The 19227-nt window shown below is 40.4% G+C and overlaps 1 protein-coding gene across 27 annotated transcripts in view; it reads left to right on the forward strand.

The window, feature by feature from the left end:
• The window catches only part of LOC105491720 (epithelial stromal interaction 1), a 307766-nt gene extending 294329 nt beyond the window's left edge, over nucleotides 1–13437 (forward strand). For 23 of the 27 annotated variants that reach the window (XM_071081429.1, XM_011758361.3, XM_071081425.1 and 20 more), the window contains 4 exons: nucleotides 1829–2121; nucleotides 4117–4241; nucleotides 11549–11629; nucleotides 13182–13437. The gene's annotated coding sequence lies outside the window, so the exon portion shown is untranslated. Of the gene's footprint in view, nucleotides 1–1828; nucleotides 2122–4116; nucleotides 4242–11548; nucleotides 11630–11842; nucleotides 11881–13181 lie in introns of all 27 variants that reach the window. The other 4 variants (XM_071081404.1, XM_071081410.1, XM_071081409.1 and 1 more) reach the window with 3 other exon arrangements.
• The last annotated feature ends 5790 nt before the right edge of the window (nucleotides 13438–19227 follow it).

Below are 19227 nucleotides of genomic sequence, written 5' to 3' on the forward strand. Positions count from 1 at the left end.
AAAAAAAAAAAAAGAAAGTATACAAAAGACTGGCTGGCTCATGTCCTGTGGCTTGCTAACTCTGTTCTCTGGAAGGATTTCTCCTGCCCAACATCTTTTATGCCTGATTATCCCATCTTGGAAAACAGTGCTTGCCTGTTATACTCTAAAACCACAGTTCATTGAAGAGTTCTAGGAGCTACAGAGATTTAGCACCCTACTTCTCTCAGATGAGTTCAAAAGTCCTGGTGTCTTTTTAAAAGCTGAACAATCCCAGGTGTACGTCACTACGCATGAATTTTATTTGGCAATACAGTCCCCTTAACAACTAAGTTGACTTTCAATGTACCTGTTTCTAGCCACTTCCATAAACTATATAACTATCAATGGTTAGACTCTTGCCTACATACAACCTTTGAGAATTCCTGTCTTATCTTCTTCTGCTGCTAAGTCTATTGTTTTCCTGCCTCTGTGTGCTCTACCTGATGTGGAAGTAGATCATAAAGTATTGGCTTGTATTACATAACAAGAAATCTAACCCCATTTTTAAAATGTTCTATTGCTTGCAGTTTTTAAGTCTCACCCCTCCCTTTTACCTGTGTGTTCCACATCTGGACAAGCTGATAAGAAAGTGAGGATGCTCCCTTCTTTTGTTCCAATGGGAGATACAAACAATGCAAGTCCTTTTCAGTGCACAAACCAACCTCACCCCCACCCCCAGCCCCAGCCCCTAACCACAATAGCAACCCAAGCCAGTCTCCTTTCCTTGCTCTCTCAAGCCATTTTGGACCTGCTCAAGAGGTCTTCCCTATTCCCTACAGAGACACTACTTACGTAAATAACAAAGCTTTTTATGTCCTCTTGGTGTGTGTCATCATCGGTCTTGGCGTTCAAACTAAACTTTGGGTGAGGACCCGTCTGCCTTCAAAGATGATCATAACAGCTTTGCTAATGGTATTTACCATTAACTTACATTGCAAGTCAACAGCAAATCCTATCTTAGCAAAGCTATATTTTCTTCCTAATCTGCTTTTAGGATGAACTACCTACAGACTATGTTTGTCTTTCTAAGACAAATCTAAAAGCTGCAAATGATACTGTAATTCTTCTCACCATATTTAACATGGTAACTCCATTCAGCAAATGCTCTGAATCCAAGGTACAAAAGCTTCCAGTTTGATAACATGTTTCACCTTCACCTAACAAGGATCATCAGCTGCCCAGTCTGGAAAGCAGAGGCTCTGTTTCCCCTCTATAAATGACTCCTTTCCTCAACACATTCCACATTCTAGGACCTGTTACTTCCAGCACCTTACTTCTGGCCACAAATTCTGCATTAGTTGGGAGACCTTCCACTGAAATTTAAAAAGCACTAAAAAAAAAAAAAAAAAAAAAAGAGTAACCAAAGGAATTTATCGTCTCACACAACAAAGAGTTGAAAAGTTCCAGAGTTGGCCAAATCTGTGGCTTAAAAATCTTAGTGTTCTCAGTCAACTTTTAACAACAAACCGGGGAGGCAGCAGGGCTGCTGACAGGGAATAGCTATTTTATAAGCAATCCACACTGGCTGCCATAATCAGTCAGTCTGCATATAGTGATTTGCTATGTATGATATCCCACATGCTAGCCTAGGCATTACAGAGACCATATCAAATAAGACAAACCCAATTCTTACCTTCAGGAGCTCACATTCTAGAATGCAAGACATTCTTACTTGTTAAAGAATGATGAATTATGATTGGTTTCGTAAGAAAAGAAATATAATCCTATGTTATTATAACTAAACTTTTCCAAAGAGAATATTTAAGCCATCAAGATAATGTTAAATCTTTTCTCTTTTACTCTACAGAACCTCAAATCATACTCTATGTTAGTTTCTAAGTACATTGGCCAGGTGCGGTGGCTCACGCCTGTAGTCCCGGCATTTTCGGAAGCTGAGGCAGATCACTTGAGGCCAAGAATTCGAGACTAGCCCAGCCAACACGGCGAAACTCCATCTCTACCAAAAATATAAAAATTAGCCAGGCATGGTGGCGCATGCCTGTAATCCCAGCTACTTGGGAGGCTGCGTCAGGAGAATCACTTAAACCTGGAGGTAAAAGTTTGAGTGAGCCAAGATCACCCCACTGCACTCCAGTCTGGGTAAGACAGTGAGACCTTGTCTCAAAATAAATAAATAAATAAATAAATAAATAAATAAATAAATAAATACATGGATCTTGACTTTCTTATTCAGACTTTCTTTTTTTCCATTTTGGAAATTTTGTCTCTTTTTTGTTGTTAACAAAGTTATATATGCCTTCACCCCATTATTTCAAACATCCATGTTTTGTGGCATGAACTCTATTTTATTCTTAAATATATTCAGTGTGGAGCCCTCTGACTTCTTGGACTCATTTCTGTCTGTGGGGGCTACAAAGATTTCTGGGTTTTTTTGTTTTTTGTTTTTCTTTGAGACAGCCTTGCTCTGTCACCCAGGTTGGAGTGCAGTGGTGCGATCTTGGCTCACTGCAACCTCTGCCTCCTGGGTTCAAGCAGGTCTTCTGCCTCAGTCTCCCAAGTAGCTGGGATTACAGGTGCGCACCACCATGCCCAGCTAATTTTTTTTTTTTTTCTTTTTTAGTAGAGATGGGGTTTCACCATTTTGGTCAGGCTGGTCTTGAACTCCTGACCTTGTGATCCACCCGCCTTGGCCTCCCAAAGTCCTGGGATTACAGGCGTGAACCACTGCACCCAGCCCTCAGATTTCTGTTTTTTAGATATATTTTATTGTGCATATTTAAGGTATACAACATGATATTATAAGATGCATATATAGCAAAATGGTTACTATAGTGGAACAAATTAATATATTCATCATCTCACACAGTTACCCATTTTTCTGCCCTGTGTCAAGAGCAACTATAATCTACCCATTTAGCAAAATTCCTGAATACAATACATTATTATTACTATAGTCCTCACATTGCATACATTTCTTACTGAAATTTCTTTTCAATTCATTTCTGATAGCTCCACTATTTCTATGAACCTACGTTGTGCCTCATTTCTTGATTTCCTTTTTTGTTTTGCTGGACTATATACTCAAGTTGTTTTTTCATGGCTAGCATGGGAAGAATATTTGCAAAACCCTTGACTATATGAAAATATCTTATTTTGACCTCATATAAAAGTGCTCTTTGGCAATGTTCTCTAGCCATTATATCAAACAGGTTATATAGCTCCTATCTGCATTGTATTTTCCATAAATTCAGTGTTTCTGATTTGCTGAATCATTTTTTTTTTTTTAATTTAGCATGGTTCTGGTTTGAGGAGGGAGCAGGGAGAGAGAGATTAAAAAAAAACTCTATATATAGTCTGCCTTATTTTATCAGAGGTCAATTTCCTGAGTTCTTTTGAAAATTACATGTTTAAGCTAAGCTTGTCTATTGTTTTACTTCTATAATTCTATATTCCATTCTTACAACTTGACATCAATTAATAAATGTAAATGAAGAATCAGTAGATATTATGGGTAGTCCTGAACTTATTTATAAACTCTTGGGTTCAAATGCACTTTGAAAAGAAATGTGATAATATTTTTGCTTTTAAAACACTCAATTAAAAAAAACTCTGCTCAAAAAGGCTTATTATATCATTCTCTTTTATTCTTAGGAGATAAAGAATCTTAAATGCCATGTCTGCCTTGGAATTTAAGAATTTCACTCCCCAGCTTTTCTTGACATATATTTAGCATTAATTTCTCAATAACCTTCATTTCTATGTTTACTGATATTTCTGCATTATCCTCAAACTTGCTAAGCACATTAAACCGCATGTGTCCCTTGCTTCACTTTTAGAAAAATTAGTAATTTTTTAATATAACTGAGAAGCTGGATCTTTTTCTATGCTGTGATGAGGAATGATTTTTCTGTCTTATATCCCATGTTCAGGCAGTACAAATTTTCAAGCAAACTCTGCTTTCTCAAAGGTGCATTACTGAAACTTTGACCTCTAGTATTAAATTTCCTGCAGATATCAGAGTCCATTCTACAGAGGTAGCATTAATCTCCTCTACTGAGACAAGATGTTCCCATTATTCACCAAGATAACTAGTTCCCAGATTTTGCTGACAAGAATCTTTTTTCAAATGTGCAGACCAAAGAGGTTGGCAAGAACCCACTTAAGAGAAGAAGGCAGCAGAGTTGAAGATCAGCCTTCCTAATGTTCAGAACATGAGTTATTTTCATCCCTATACTGACAGTTGTGGAAATAACTCCAAGGTAATACCATCCAGTATTAAGCAAGAGATGATTATAGTTTTTTTATGTAAATAGAATTGTATTCTGTCTATAAAATCTGAAAAATAATACTCGACATTATATTTTTGCTTTTACTTCATGTCTGAGGTATAATTTTTTGAGGTTCTATTTATTAACCAAACTCTTTGGTCATTTGTATATGATTAAGTGAACATATTAAAAAATTTTAAATGTAGATAAGCCATCTATCTTAACTTGATGAAGTTAAAAAGGCTCCTGGGACATCTACAAGGTAAGAGTGAATAGCTTATGTTGAAAACTGATTAACATGAAATTCTTCCAAATGTTCTTGAGCAGTCCAGTGGGCTTTTCTCTCAGTCCTTTCTATTTTTAAAACATTTCTGAAGTGGTTTGTTGTGTAAGAAAACTCTTTTTATTAGAAGATTGAATCACCAAAAGAGCAGGTATTCGATATTTGAGCTCTACTAACAAGCTGTGTAGGTTCCCCTCTCCAGACCTCAGTTTCTTATTATGCAAAAGAGGAAGATTGGCCTTGATAATCTCTATAATCTATCCCACCTCAAAAAAAATCTGATTCTAGAATTTTTGTTTTGCTGTAAAATCCCCGATCAGTTGGATAAATGGTGAGCTAAGATGAACTAACATCAGTAGGAACATCAACTACTTCTTAGCCCAGCATGCTCTGTAGTTCTATAGTAGGAGTCATTAGCATTATGGAATAGAAATATGATTACAAGTTCATATTAACTTGTTACATGAAGTTCACCATCTCAAAGAGAGTGTACTGTGAACTTGTTTATAAAAACTGAGGTCATCAAAAAATGACAGTATGTGTGCACTCACATGTATGCACTTCTGTGTGAGAGTGTATGCAGGTATGTGAGCATTTGTGGGTAAGTGTGCTTGTGATTTTAGAGGAAAGAAAGAACAGTGGTATAGACATGATGAGAAAAGGTAAGCTTGCCTCAGAGAAACCCCGTTTTCAGGCTCTTTGGCAATGTTGATAAAATGTGACAGTTTATACAAGGTCATGCTTCAGTTCAAACATACCAATTCTAGATTACCCTCCCTTTTCAGCGCAAAGACATAACCAAGGTGCCCGTTCATCTGTCATACATCCCTGTGAAAATGTGTGAATTAATGAACTGTTGAGGCTGAAAGACACTTTAAAGTTAAATGGCTTGGCATTTTAAGAATTTCTTTTATTTTTTGAACTTGACAACACATGGAGCAAATTATTCTACTGTCAAATGAAATTTCTACAAGTAGTATTTTCAAGCTGACAGAATATACAAAAAAATTTTTTGATAGATAAGCACTTATCAATAATCACATTAGCACATTTTTCAGGGCTACAGTCTTAACAGAAGACAGTACTTCAATGACTATTTTTCAGACTACATGTTGGCAAATTGCAGCCCATGGGCCAAATCTAGCCCATCTGTTTTTGTAAATAAAGCTTTGTTGGAACACAGTCACATTCATTCACTTATGCATCACCTGCTTACCTGTTACGGTGTCCTGGTAAAGTAGTTGTGACAGAGACCATATGTCACAAAACTTAAAAAATGAACTATTTGACCCTTTACAGAAAAAGTTTGCTAACCTCTGACCAAGACCATAGGTTCTCAATTTTTATTATTACTATTTCTTTTTTAAATATAAGTGGCCCAGGCCCTTTTTTTCAAAATGTAAATAATTAAATTACTATTGTTTTCCCTGATGATACATTATTCCTGATAATACTTGTTGCAGATATTCTGGTATCTCGCCATCAGCCAAGCACTCTTTACAATCTTCATTCTCAACCAAGCACTGATTTTGAACCTAGAATTCTCACCACAAATTAGGTTGTGCAAGATAAGTGCACTCATGCAGGTTTTTGGAAACATGGCGTATTTCTGCAGCCGTAATCCAGTGTTAGCTCTTCAGCTAGAAACTGAGGCTGCGGAGATGGCACATTCCTGATTCCTGGATCCCAGCTACGGTAGCACATTCTTAGACTCTGTAGTTTCTGTGGTGGTGGTGGGGGAGGGCTTCTGATCTCCTCCCTTGCTGATGGGGCCTAAGATTATAGGGCTCCTGGCAGGCAGGCCTGCATTATTCTGGAAGTCATTCCAAAGACCCTGCCCTGAAATAGCTCCTTTAGCTTTTTCAATAACTTTGTAAGCAGATGTCTGAATTAAATCCTTTTGTATTTAAAACACCTTAAATGACTTTCATTTTCTGTACAGTATCTTGATGACATGCTGAATTCTTACTTATGTGAGTCTGGTTTAAGATCTTTTCTCCTTTTCCATTCATCCAAAATCTCCCTCAGCTCCATGATCACACTGTTGAAACACTGTAGTTTTATAATGAATTTGCAATTTGGTAGGACAAGAACCCTTTTATTATACTTTTTTGGAGGGATGGAGCACTCTTGAACATTAATTCTGGCAAATACATTTTGGAATCAATTTGTCCAATTTCCCTGCATCTGCTCACCACAAAACAGTTGAGATTTTAATTAAAAGTGTACTAAATTTATAAATTATTTTGAGGATAAACTAACATCTTTATAATGCTAGGTTTTCCTGTAGGAGAATATAGTTTACCTCTTTGTTTATTTAAGGCTTCTTTCACAGGAGAACACATTTTGAAATTTTTTTTAAAAAGGAAAGGACAGGCCGGGCGCGGTGGCTCAAGCCTGTAATCCCAGCACTTTGGGAGGCCGAGACGGGCGGATCACGAGGTCAGGAGATCGAGACCATCCTGGTGAACACGGTGAAACCCCGTCTCTACTAAAAAATACAAAAAAACTAGTCGGGCGAGGTGGCGGGCGCCTGTGGTCCCAGCTACTCCGGAGGCTGAGGCAGGAGAATGGCGTAAACCCGGGAGGCGGAGCTTGCAGTGAGCTGAGATCCGGCCATTGCACTACAGCCTGGGCAACAGAGCCAGACTCCATCTCAAAAAAAAAAAAAAAAAAAGGAAAGGACATAACAGATTTCACACATGATTATAGTTGTATGGATGAACACTGATGGATACTGAAACAAAGGGTAACATCAAAAGGCTAATATGAATTCTGAAAGATTTTTAAATGAAAATTTGTATTAATCAAATAGCGTCTATGTACACTTGGAAAATGGTAATGAATAAAAGTGAAGGCACACTATTTATTGGATCTGAAGATTATACTTGGGGTATACATGGATTTAATCAATCATCCCTTCAAATAATTTCAAGGATTTCCTAGATTATCTAGTCAACGGGTTAGGAAGCACCAATTTAGACCAACCTTCCCCCACAGTGAGAATTCTTTGGATAGCATTTCTGGGTCAATTATTGGAGAGGCTAAACTTGCAGTAAGGAGAATTTACTACCTGGTAGGGGAACTATTTCATTCACGGAAAAATCTAATAGGAAAGGATTACTACTTCTATGGAGTCAAGTCTATCTGTGCTCCTGTCCCCTGGAGCTACAATGAATAAATCTTACTTCTGGAGTATTTTGGTCTTTTAACTATCTGATAACAACTTTCATCTCCCCCACGCACCCATCTCAGTTTCCTCTTGCCAGTTCTTTCCATTTCCTTTTATAGCTTATTCCCGAACCCTTCACTAGTCACCCTTCTGCAAAAGCACCTCAGTTTCTCACTCCCATTTAATGAGCAAAACTCAGCAATGAGTTTAATAAGCTAACTCCAACACCCCAGATATGTGTTTTAATGTTTAAATAAGATATTTTCATGCACATTGAACTTTGGCTCCATAGTGAACATTTTGTCACCTAGGTTTTTGGGTTTTCTTACCTGAGCTCTAAAGTCAAGCAGCTCTGAGTCTGCATATTAAACACACACATGTTTGCATGTGTGTGCAATTTTTTCTCTTTCTTTGAAAATAATTTCAGACCTGTAAGAATAAGAGTAAAAATGACATTCATATGGCCGGGTATGGTGGCTCATGCCTGTAATCCCAGCACTTTGGGAGGCCAAGGTGGGTGGATCACAAGGTCAGGAGATTGAGACCATCCTGGCTAACATGGTGAAACCCCATCTCTACTAAAAATACAAAAAAGTTAGCCAGGTGTGGTGGCGGGCACCTGTAGTCCCAGCTACTCGGGAGGGTGAGGCAGGAGAATGGCGTGAACCCGGGAGGCAGAGCTGGCAGTGAGCTGAGATCATGCCGCTGCACTCCAGTCTGGGCGACAGAGCAAGACTCCATCTCAAAAAAAAAAAAAAAAAAGGACATTCATACATCCTTTACCCAGATTCACCGTTGCTAACATTCTACTCCACTTGCTTTATCAATTGCTGTCTTTCTCATAATTTATTATTATATTTAATTATGTTGGTGCTCAAATTGTCCCAACTTGACCTGTGAGAACACTTTCAGCTGGCTCTTGCATCCTTTTCCGTGCCCTGTTTTTCCTGTTTTTCATTTTTCTTTTTTTGTTGTTGTTTTTTGTTTTTGCTTGTTTTTTTTTTTGTTTGTTTGTTTGCACTTCCTTACTTTCTAGCAGAGCAAGATTATTCTCCAGACTTACCTACACTATGCCAGCCTGGAATTAGCCACTTCTCCAAAGAGCCCTAGTCTTTTTTAGTGGAGAATTAAATCTGTACTTGATAATCAATTGACACTTTAAGATCCTGAAGCTGTCTTAAAGGTCTTCTTTAGATGGATGGGGTAACTTTGTCCCAGAGAGCACCAGTAAATAGCTTAGTCAAAGAGCTGTTTAGAAGCAGAGCCGGGATCAAAGTCAGGCCTCCTCACTCCCAAATGCCTAATATCTGCTCTTTCTATTTTATAACTTTCCAGCTTTCACACAGCATTCAATAATAATCCATGCTAAGTTTCATTCTGTTGATTTTGGTCCATCATTTCAATATCCTGAGACATTTCTGTATTAACCAGTGCCCTCATTGGATACTCAATCTTAATTCAAATTCTGTAAAAGTAAGTTTCTAAACTGAGATCAGATTTATTTTCAACTTCAGAGGAGATTTCTTGGACTGAATTATAAGTCTTTGAATAATGAGGTGTTTAATGAAACCAGGACTAACACGTCGTTAACTGTGGGTTGAGAATGGTGCTCTTTTAATGGCTATTTTTTTTTTTTGGAGCTTAATGGAAAAATACAGAATATTGAAAATGTTTTCTTATTGTTATTTAATTTGTCAAAACCTCATCATTTATACTACATTTTAAATGAGGTGGAATAGTTTTTAAAGATGCTACAGAGATCATTACAAAAGCACTGGGAAGCCAAACATACTGTGGAGAGAGAGTGGGAGGAAGCACAGGAGGCAAAAAGAATTACTGAGCTCGATGTGAATCTGGGCACCGGCAGCACACATCAGCTTAGTTCATTGCCAACAGTCCATGGGGGGACATAATGTGAAAGTTAAAATGGAATTGAGATAGGTGTGTTGACAGTTCTGCATCCATAACATCCATCCATCCCAAGGCACCATCTGTTACATGTTCAGTCTTTTTGTAAGTATCAGCAATAGAGGTAATTAAGCAAATGAGCAGCTAAAATTGAAGTTTCCAGAAAACAGGAAAAGTTAGCAAAGATATGACAATGGGGTGTCATTGTAGGAGCAGAGGCTGAACACCAGGATCATCCTTTCTGGATACAGCAGAGTGGATGAGTGGTGAGACCAGGGGTGGAACCAGGAGACCTCACAGCTTCATGGTGCTCATAGTTTCAGAAGCCACACTAATGGCAAAGGGAAAATGCCTCTGACTTCCCTATTAAGGGGGAAGAAGAATGAACTGATAAGTTTGGAGGCACTAGGGAAAGAAAAGAGGCCAATTTGGTATATTATAGATATATGGACAGTGATGCCTCTGTTTGTAAATCTCCTAAAATCAGTGCTCCTTTTAACAAAATTGGCTGCAGTACCATGGAAGCTCCAGTCTCTGCACTGGCATCTAGGGTGACAGTAACATTAAGAGGAGGGCTGAATTACAGAGGCTCCTAGAGCTGCCGAGGGGTGCTGGTCTACCACAAGAAACCACATAGCCTCCTTGTTCCTTATGCAGAAACCATCCCTGAACCTGCTCAGAGGGCTGGAGAACTGAGAGGGAGGAAATTCATATCCTGGATGTCTTTGACAGTAATGTGTTGGTGGGAGTTTAGAGACAATGCAGTTTCCTTTTTCTAGATTTTGATTTTTTTTTTTTTAATTTTTGCTGTGTTAATAAAAAAACCAAGTTCTGTAATATATTTTAAAGAAGTTTATTCTAAGCCCAGGGAAAACAGTCTCAAGAAGTCCTGAGAAAGTACGTCCAAGGTGGTTAGATTACAGTTTGGTTTTATATGTTTCAGTGAGACAGAAATTGGAGATAAAATAAAAAATCAATAGATGGAAGGAATACTTGGTTCAGTCCAAAAAGGCAGGACATTTTGAAGACAGGTCTTACAAATCAAGGTGGGTTTTAGGGATTTTTTTAGTTGACAGTTTGTTGAAAGAGTTAAGCCTTATCTAAAGACTTGAAGTCAGTAGAAAGGAATGCTTAAGTTAAGATGAGGGGGGTCTGCTCTCTGTCACGTGATGCTATACCAGAGTCATGTTGGAAAATAAGCCACATTATACCAGATTAATTTAAAAAAAAAAACATTTAACAAGATTTTATGGTTTGTAGGGCATGACTTTACTCCTTGCCCGGCATGGCCTTAGGTCTTGTTTACAATTTGGTATCTTATTGCAACAAGAATCCATTCTGGGTTGGGTGCGGTGGCTCACGCCTATAATCCTAGCACTTTGAGAGACTGAGGCAGGTGGATTACCTGAGGTCAGGAGTTCGAGACCATCCTGGACAACATGGCGAAATCCCGTCTCTACTAAAAATACAAAAATTAGTTGAGTGTGGTGGTGCATGCCAGCTACTCGGGAGGCCGAGGCAGGAGAATCACTTGAACCCAGGAGGCGGAGGTTGCGATGAGCCGAGATCGCGCCACTGTACTCCAGCCTGGGTGACAGAGTGAGACTCTGTCTCAAAAAAAAAAAAAAAGGAATCCATTCTGTCAGTCTTATGATCTCTATTTTAACATTAATGCTGGTCAGTTATGCCTAAACTCCAAAAGAGAGAGAATAACAGGGCATGTCCAATCTCCCTTCCCATCAGGGCCAAGAATTCAGTTTTTCAGGTTTCTCTGAGGTTCTCTTGCCCAAGATGGAATCCGGTCAGTTGGTTAGGAGGCTTAGGATTTTATTTTTAGTTTATAGCTGTAATGTTTTGCTTGTGTCCCAATCTCCTGAGCTTTCTTAATTTAACCCCTTCCTTCCCTGATCCTTTTCTTCCCTTCTCTGTCCCCAGCCTCACCCCACAGACTTATAGGAAATTCGGCCTTCTCCTACACTCTACAATCAGACACCCACCCTCTGCCTTGTCAGGAAGGTAAGAAGCTTTTCCTTGGAGTACTGTCAGCTTTGACACTGCTTCCACTCTGTCCTCAGAGTGGGACAACAATCTGACCTCAGAATACATTCCCAGCATGTAGGATTCTGCCTTATTTTTTACCCAGTCTCCTGCTAATAACTGGCTTCCCGCTTTTTCTGCCCCCACCTGAGTCTTTGCTGCACTTTGCTGACCAAGATCCTTCCATCTCAGGGAATGGAGCCACACCACTGACGGATGGGCCTTCTCAGGTTTGGTCATTTGCTGTGCTTGGATTTCTACCAATTACCAGCTACAAGATACCCTTGCCTTGCCCCAGAGCTTCACCCATTCAGGCTGAGCTCCTGACCTGTCGTATACGTGTGGCCAACTGTCTGCTTCTGGCTGCCTAGAACACCCTTCACACACTTAACTTGCTCCCCTCTCCCTTCAGGCGGGTCCTTTGGGTTCAGAGCTTGCCTGAGCCATGGTTGTGATTGGGGCTTGTATCTACAACAGGTTAACAGTGCCGTACATGGCAAGTAATGTTCTAGTAATATAGATATATTCAGAAGAATCACTGTCTCGGCTGAGACTGAATAGCATCAAAACTGTCCCAAATTCGTGAGCTCGTAAAAGAGTTTCAATTAGTTTCAGTTATCTGAACAGACTTGGAGGTGCAGTAATAAGCTCCGCAATGCTTTCACACTGATTCAGCTAATAGATGTCAAGCTATTTGCTCTCGGTGCCTTATTGATTAAGGTAGGACAGGTAAACAGCTGAGAATCTGCGTTAAAATGTAATTTAGTCAGTCAAGGAGGAATGCTCCATGGTGGGAGGTGTTTTGCTTAAGGAAGGAAAATGCATCCTATAAACATTCATATCAGAATTTTTAAACAGCTCAGTCCCCTGAGGACCAGGCACAAAAAGGGTCTTTGTGATTCTTCTTTTGGTCCGGGAAGATCTTGTGTCCAAGATGGAAGTTGCAAGGTGTGGACCACTCCTTCCTTCTAGAATGCAACCAGGCACCCCAAGGAAGAGTGAGAAGAATGTCTCCAGTTACTACACATGTAGATCTGTTGCAGAGCGAGTGCTGAGATCACAGCTCGATGAAGGCACTACCACTACTACACTGCGTCCCAAATGGGCACAGTTCATTTTCCATAAAGAGAGAAGTTTCCCACCCTGTCAATCACCACATTCTAGGCCAACAGTCTGTGGACAACTCTGGAGCTTCCAAAAAGCAGATGCTGAGATGAGATTTAAACACGGAACAAAATGTATTACAGAAGATGTGGAGGGATTCACGAGAGACTGAGAGAACCATCAGGTGACAATGCAGGTCTGTCTCAAATGAGAGAGAAAGGCTAGAAGGAAGGAGTGAAGCCATCCTCACAGGGTTAACCAGAATTCTGGACAGACATATAGTTATAACTAAGCAGTAATCAGGCTGCACCCTGGCCCACTTCCTTCTCGCTAAAAGTCACCATAACACTAGATACTGACCATTTGCAACCCTGTTGTTCCTAGAGATAAAATTTCTGACCTTAGAATAATGAGGCTATTGCCTTAGGTGTTTTTCAGGTCCTGAATTCCAGCAAAACAGCTGAACAGCTGATGGCAAGCAGTTTGAAGACCTCCACAGAGGAACCAAATCAGCATGAGAATACAGTTTCTTCCCCCATGACTTCACCCTGCACTCTTCCATCAATCAACAATCTCCACTCTCTTAAAAATCCTAGCCCAGCACTCCTTGGGGAGACAGATTGAGGTTCCCTCTTATCTCCTCGTTCAGCAGCCCTACAATTAAACTTCTTTCTCTGCTGCAACTTGGTGTCTCGGTGTACTAACTTGCCACACGTCAGGCAGTGGACCTATTACAGTTACAGGAGGGTTGAGGGCATGCATCTTGGACCACAGGGCAGTTCTAAGAAAAGTTTGGGAAGCCTGATGGGGCAAAATTGTTTATGAGAGGGACACTGCATTTCCTGGGAAGAGGTCCTCCTTAGTATGCCTGTGGTATTAGTCAGGGAGCAGCCCAACGGGAAGGTGGCCTCAGCACAAATGCAGCAGTGGATCTCAAAGCACAGCAGTTGGGGCCATCGGTCGATTTGCTTCCTGCAATCAGAAACCTGTGAGGCCTCTTCTCACATCCACCATACAAAGGACCTCTTAAAAGTCATTTACATGTGTGCAATCCTGTCCGCATCAAGGACATTTAAGGAGGTTTAGTAATGCATTAACAACAATAACAAAAACATCTCAAAGATTAAAAATAAATAATTAATGCAGGAAAAGAAAAAGATGTGGTAATAAGAATAACTACGCTTTAGGATGTGGAGAAAAGGGAACCCTTATATGTTGTTGGTGAAAATGTAAATTAGTACAGCCACCATGGATAACAGCATGGAGGTTCCTCAAAAAAATAAAAATAGAACTACCATGTGATCCAGCAGTCCCACTGTTAGGCATATACCCAAAATAAAGGAAGTCAGTATGTTGAAGACATATGTGCACTTCCATGTTTATTGCAGCACTATTCACAATAGTCAAGATTTGGAAGCAACCTAAGTGTCCATCAACAGATGAGTGGATAAAGAAAATGTGGTACATATACACAACAGAATACTCTTCAGCCAAAAAAAAAAAGAAAAAAGAAAAAAGAAAATAAATGAAATCCTGTCAGTTGCAACAATATAGATGGAACTGGAGGTCATTATGTTAAGTGAAATAAGCCAGGTACGGAAAGGCAAACTTCACATGTTCTCACTGTGGCAGCTAAAAATTAAAGCAATTAAACTTTTGGAGATAGACAGTAGAATGACGGTTACTGGGAAGCGTCGCTGACAGTGGAAGGGAGTGGGGATGGTTAACGGGTACAAACATACAGTTAGATAGGATGAACACGAGCTAGTATTTGATAGCACAACAGAGTGATTACAGTCCACAGTAATTTACTGTACATTTAAAAATAACTAAAAGAGTAATCCCAGCACTTTGGGAGAGCATTTTTTAGAGAAAAAAAAAGAAAAGAAAATACACAAAAAAGATAGCTATCCTTTATTTAGCCCCTACCAAGCACCAGGTCCTTTATGTTCTTATCTCTAATCTTTTCAACAACCTTGAAAAGTCATTTTACCAAGGACACATGGTTAAATGGGTTAAGTGATTGGTCTAAGGCCACACAGTCAGTGTGTTGAAGAGTCAGGATCTGAATCGATGTCTTTGGGTCCAAAACTATGCCTTTTTACTCTGTCACACTGAGGAGGGGAAGAGAAGAGAGCAATTGTGCCCGAAAACAGGCTGCAGACAATAAGCACAAAACTTCACTCTGAACACCCTGGCAGCCAAGGAAGAGGGAAAGATGCTCTCATTGGCTTTTAAAGGAAGCCGGTGAAAAGGGAACATGAAGAGTAATCGTTTTCCTGGCCTTGAGTTCTACAAGAAATTTGGTGAATCAAGTCTGAAAAATGAAGAATAGTAAAAGATGTTTGAGAAAGAGGAATAGTCATGGATGAATTATGTGTTTGCAATATTGCTTTAACTGTTGCTCCACGGCATGTAGGATTTCAGCACATTTAACATTGTTCGGAAACCACGCCATTGCAAAATTATACCTGAGACAGTGAAAGAGATCTGACCTAACCAACTCCATGTTGCGTCTAACCTCCAAGCTGTCCTTGTTCGTTCCTGGGCATAGGCTGAACTAACTTTGGGAGGAATTTAGTTTAAAGTTTAAAACAAAGATGACAACAGCCCTTTCCCAAAACAAATCTTCTTGCCTGGGGACTAGACTGCCTTTGTAGGACTAACAAATTAGCCAAAAGATTAGAAATTATGATTTGGGAGTCATGCAGCTGGCGGCCACAATATTCTGATCCTCCTAAAATTGCTCCTGGGGATAACATCACTATGTAAAACCTAAGGTCAGTGCTTGAGATATTTTGCAGACCCTGCACTTGATGGATCAGCTGGTACTACCCAGATCTATAAACTGGCTCATCTGATTTTGTGGCCCCCACCTAGGAACTGACCCAGCACAAGAAGACAGCTTTGACTCACTAATATTTCATCTCCAACCTGTCCAATCGGCACTCCTTGCTCATTGGCCCCCACTACCCACCAAATTATTCTTAAAACCACAGATCCCCAAACGCTCAGGATACTGATTTGAATAATAATAAAACTCTGGTCTCTCACACGGTGATCCCCGCATGGATTACTCGTTCTCTATTGCAGTTCCCTGTCTTGATAAATTGGCTATGTCTAGGCAGCTGGCAAGGCGAACCTGTTAGGCAGTCACAGTCCTGCCCTCAGTGAGAGCAGTTGGAAGGAATTTGGACTTCACTTCTTTACATATCTGTGTAGCAGACCCCACACCCAGCACGTTTCAAAGGAAGGACTGGCTCTTGACCAGCTGCTGCAAGATATTCTCTGAGCCTTTGGAATATCCTGCCTGATAAGGTTGTCTTTGTGTACCCGGGGCCTAGGGCTGCACCAGATAGTTTATGACACAGTTCCTTATTGTAGATGCCTGCTTTTGTACACCTGAGGTTGTGGACCATGCTGTGTCAGTTTGGCCTTTTAGGGAAGCTGGAGACTGAGTAGCTAAGGCCAGTCCTATGGGCACTACCTGTCTACATGACTGGTTCCCGGTAAAACTCACTGGACACCAAGGCTGGGGTGAGCTTCCCTGTTTGGCAATACTTTGTACATGTTGTCATCCGTTGTTGCTGAGAGAATTAAACACTGTCTATGCAACTCCACCAGAAGAGGACAACTGAAATCTCTGTACCTCATCTTTCCTAAAATCTGACCTATGTACCTCTCTCCTTTGCTGCTTCATCCATATCCTTTTGCTGTAATAAACCATAACCACGAGTGTAACTGCTTTTCTGGGCCTGTGAGTCTTTCTAGTAAATCATCAAACCTGAGGGTGGTCTTGGGGACCACCGGCACAATGTCTTACCCTATCTCCTTCCCTTCATCTTCTTCTAATATACTGACATCTTTTTCTTTTCTAATTTCCTTTCCTTCCCCAAATGCCAGTAAAGGGCAGATGGTAACCTCTCGTGGCTGGGCATCTTTCTTTCCATACCTCAATCCTTGCTAACAACTGTAAAATGAGAGTGAGATGTGCCTGTATTATAATTCTTTCTATTCTTAGATCTCAAATCACTTGACAAACAGCATTTAATCCTCCAAATAGCAAAGGACCATATAGTGTGATTCTGCACAAATGAGAAAACCGAGATCCAGGCATGACAGATTGTCCATGCCTTACAGAGCTGTCCACAGGCCATGCTTAAGAATGACAAAACTGGCCTTACTGGTTATTGCTTCTGGTCCTCCACTCCTCAGCTCTTGTTAAGACCACCTGATTAAATCATGGCAGTATTGAGAAAAATGACTTTGAAAAGAGGCCGACTCCAGTGCTTTCTGCTTCTCTCTGCTCCCTGGGGGACACATTCTCAGTCAGATGTTCTTCCCACCAATTTCATTAGCACTGAGTTATAAGGATAAAAATATCCCACCCCTGTCACTGACAAGTTACCTTCTGCATGGAACTTACCGAGTCATCTTTTCTTTGGTAATTTTGTCAGTGACATGTTTGTTGCTGTCAGCAAGGCAAAGGCAGTGCAACTGATTCAGGGTGACCTGGGCTCTGTTCCGCTCTGAACATCAATAAAATTGCCAGGTCTGCTTTGATTTCAGAATTTGTATTGTAGGTAATGATGATATATGAGCTCATGGAAGATTTGATCTTCAGTGATAAGAATTGTTCTGGCAGCTAAGGATGGAAAAAAATCATTTTGATCTACAGTATAGACAGGTTTCTTCTGATATGGATGTCATCAGTAGAAAACGCAAATGAGCACCAAGATGCCGCTTCTACCCAGAGAATCGGCCCATATTGTCAAAGGAGTGAAAGCCACAATGTAGCTGAGAAGGGGTGGGTAGTGGGGTGGGGAAAAAGTCAATTGGGGAAACCAAATTTCAAGTCACCAGAATTCTATTCACGCTTTGTTATGCCCAGCCGCTAGTGTCATGCTGAGGACACAATCACGTTCAAGCAAATGATTACCGTCCGTGCACCCAGGTAATCTGAAAAGACAATTACAGCCCAGGAAGACAGTTTCTGCAGGGCAATCAGGACGCGACAGGGGCCAACTGACACAGCCCCCAGTTGAGACTGTGAGGAACAGTCGGACGCTAGTCATAATTAAAAGTGCCAAGCAGCACTGGGGATGCTGCCTGGGTTGGTTCTGGGAGGAAGCGCTCCTTCCCTGCCCCTGCTCCCCAACAGCAAGAGCAGAACAGATTGTCTTGCTGGGTTGAACTGTTCTAAATAAGACTTTGTGTGTGCAATAAAATATACATAACATAAATTTACCATTTTAACCATTTCGAGTGTACAGTTCAGTGGCATTAAGTATAGTCACATCATTGTGCAGCCATCTCCATCATCACATCTCCAGAGCTTATTCATCACCCCCAGCAGAAACTCTGTACCCATTACCTGATAACTCCCCTTTCCACCTGCCCCCCTCAGTCCCTGGGACCTACTATCTTCTTTTCTGTCTCTATGAATTTTCTAGATACAGCGTAAGTGGAATCATACAATATTTGCCCTTTTGTGCATGGTTCATTTTATTTAGCACGTTTTCTAGGTTCATCCATGTTGCAGCATGTATCAGAATCTCATTCTCTTTTCAAGGCTGAATAACATTCCATTGTATGTATATAACACATCTTGTTTATCCATTCATCCTTTGATGGATGTTGGGTTTTTTTTCAGCTTTTGGCTTTTGTGAATAATGCTGCTATGAGTATATAAATTTGTTTACATTTTTACTTTTCATTATTTTGAGTTTATACCCAGAATTGGAATTGCTGGGTCATATGGTAATTCTATGTTTAATTATTTTAGGAATCACCATATAAATTAAAAAAAATTTTTTTTTTGAAACAGGGTCTTCCTTTGTCACCCAGGCTGGAGTACAGTGGTGTGATCATGACTCACTGAAGCTTCGACCTTCTGGGCTCAGTCAAGACTCCAACCTCAGCTTCCCAAGTAGCTGGAACTACAACGATGCGCCACTATGCCCATCTAATTTCTAAACATTATTTTAGAGAAAGGGTCTCGCTCTATTGCCAAACTCCTGGGCTCAAGCAATCCTCTTGTCTTGGCCTCCCAAGGTGCTGGGGTTAGAGGCATGAGCCACCGCAACCAGCCAATAGAAATTTTAAATGTAGAAAACCTCTTAGTGTTTTACAGAAGCCCTTTTGTGGCAGGTTGAGCAACTACCATATATTGTATGGGGAAAATTAGTATAGGAAGAAGCCAGGCTGCCCCTGTATCTATAATGTAATCCTTGGCTGTCAAACATCTTTACAGCTCTATTCATGTACACACACTGCGAGGTGCTAGGGATGCAGCAGTGAAAAAGACAGGAGCCATTCCTGCCAAGGGAAACAGAGGGAGATAAGTTGGCATATGGGGGAAGGGCAGCCAGGGTGAGGGACACCAAAGCTCAACTGAGAAGTGAAGCCAAGAAATGCCAGCTGCTGCTTATCGAATGCCTAATAGAAGTCAGAAGCTAGCCGTTTCTTAACAT

This window comes from Macaca nemestrina, chromosome 16, assembly GCF_043159975.1.
Source record: "Macaca nemestrina isolate mMacNem1 chromosome 16, mMacNem.hap1, whole genome shotgun sequence".
NCBI classification, from domain to species: domain Eukaryota; kingdom Metazoa; phylum Chordata; class Mammalia; order Primates; family Cercopithecidae; genus Macaca; species Macaca nemestrina.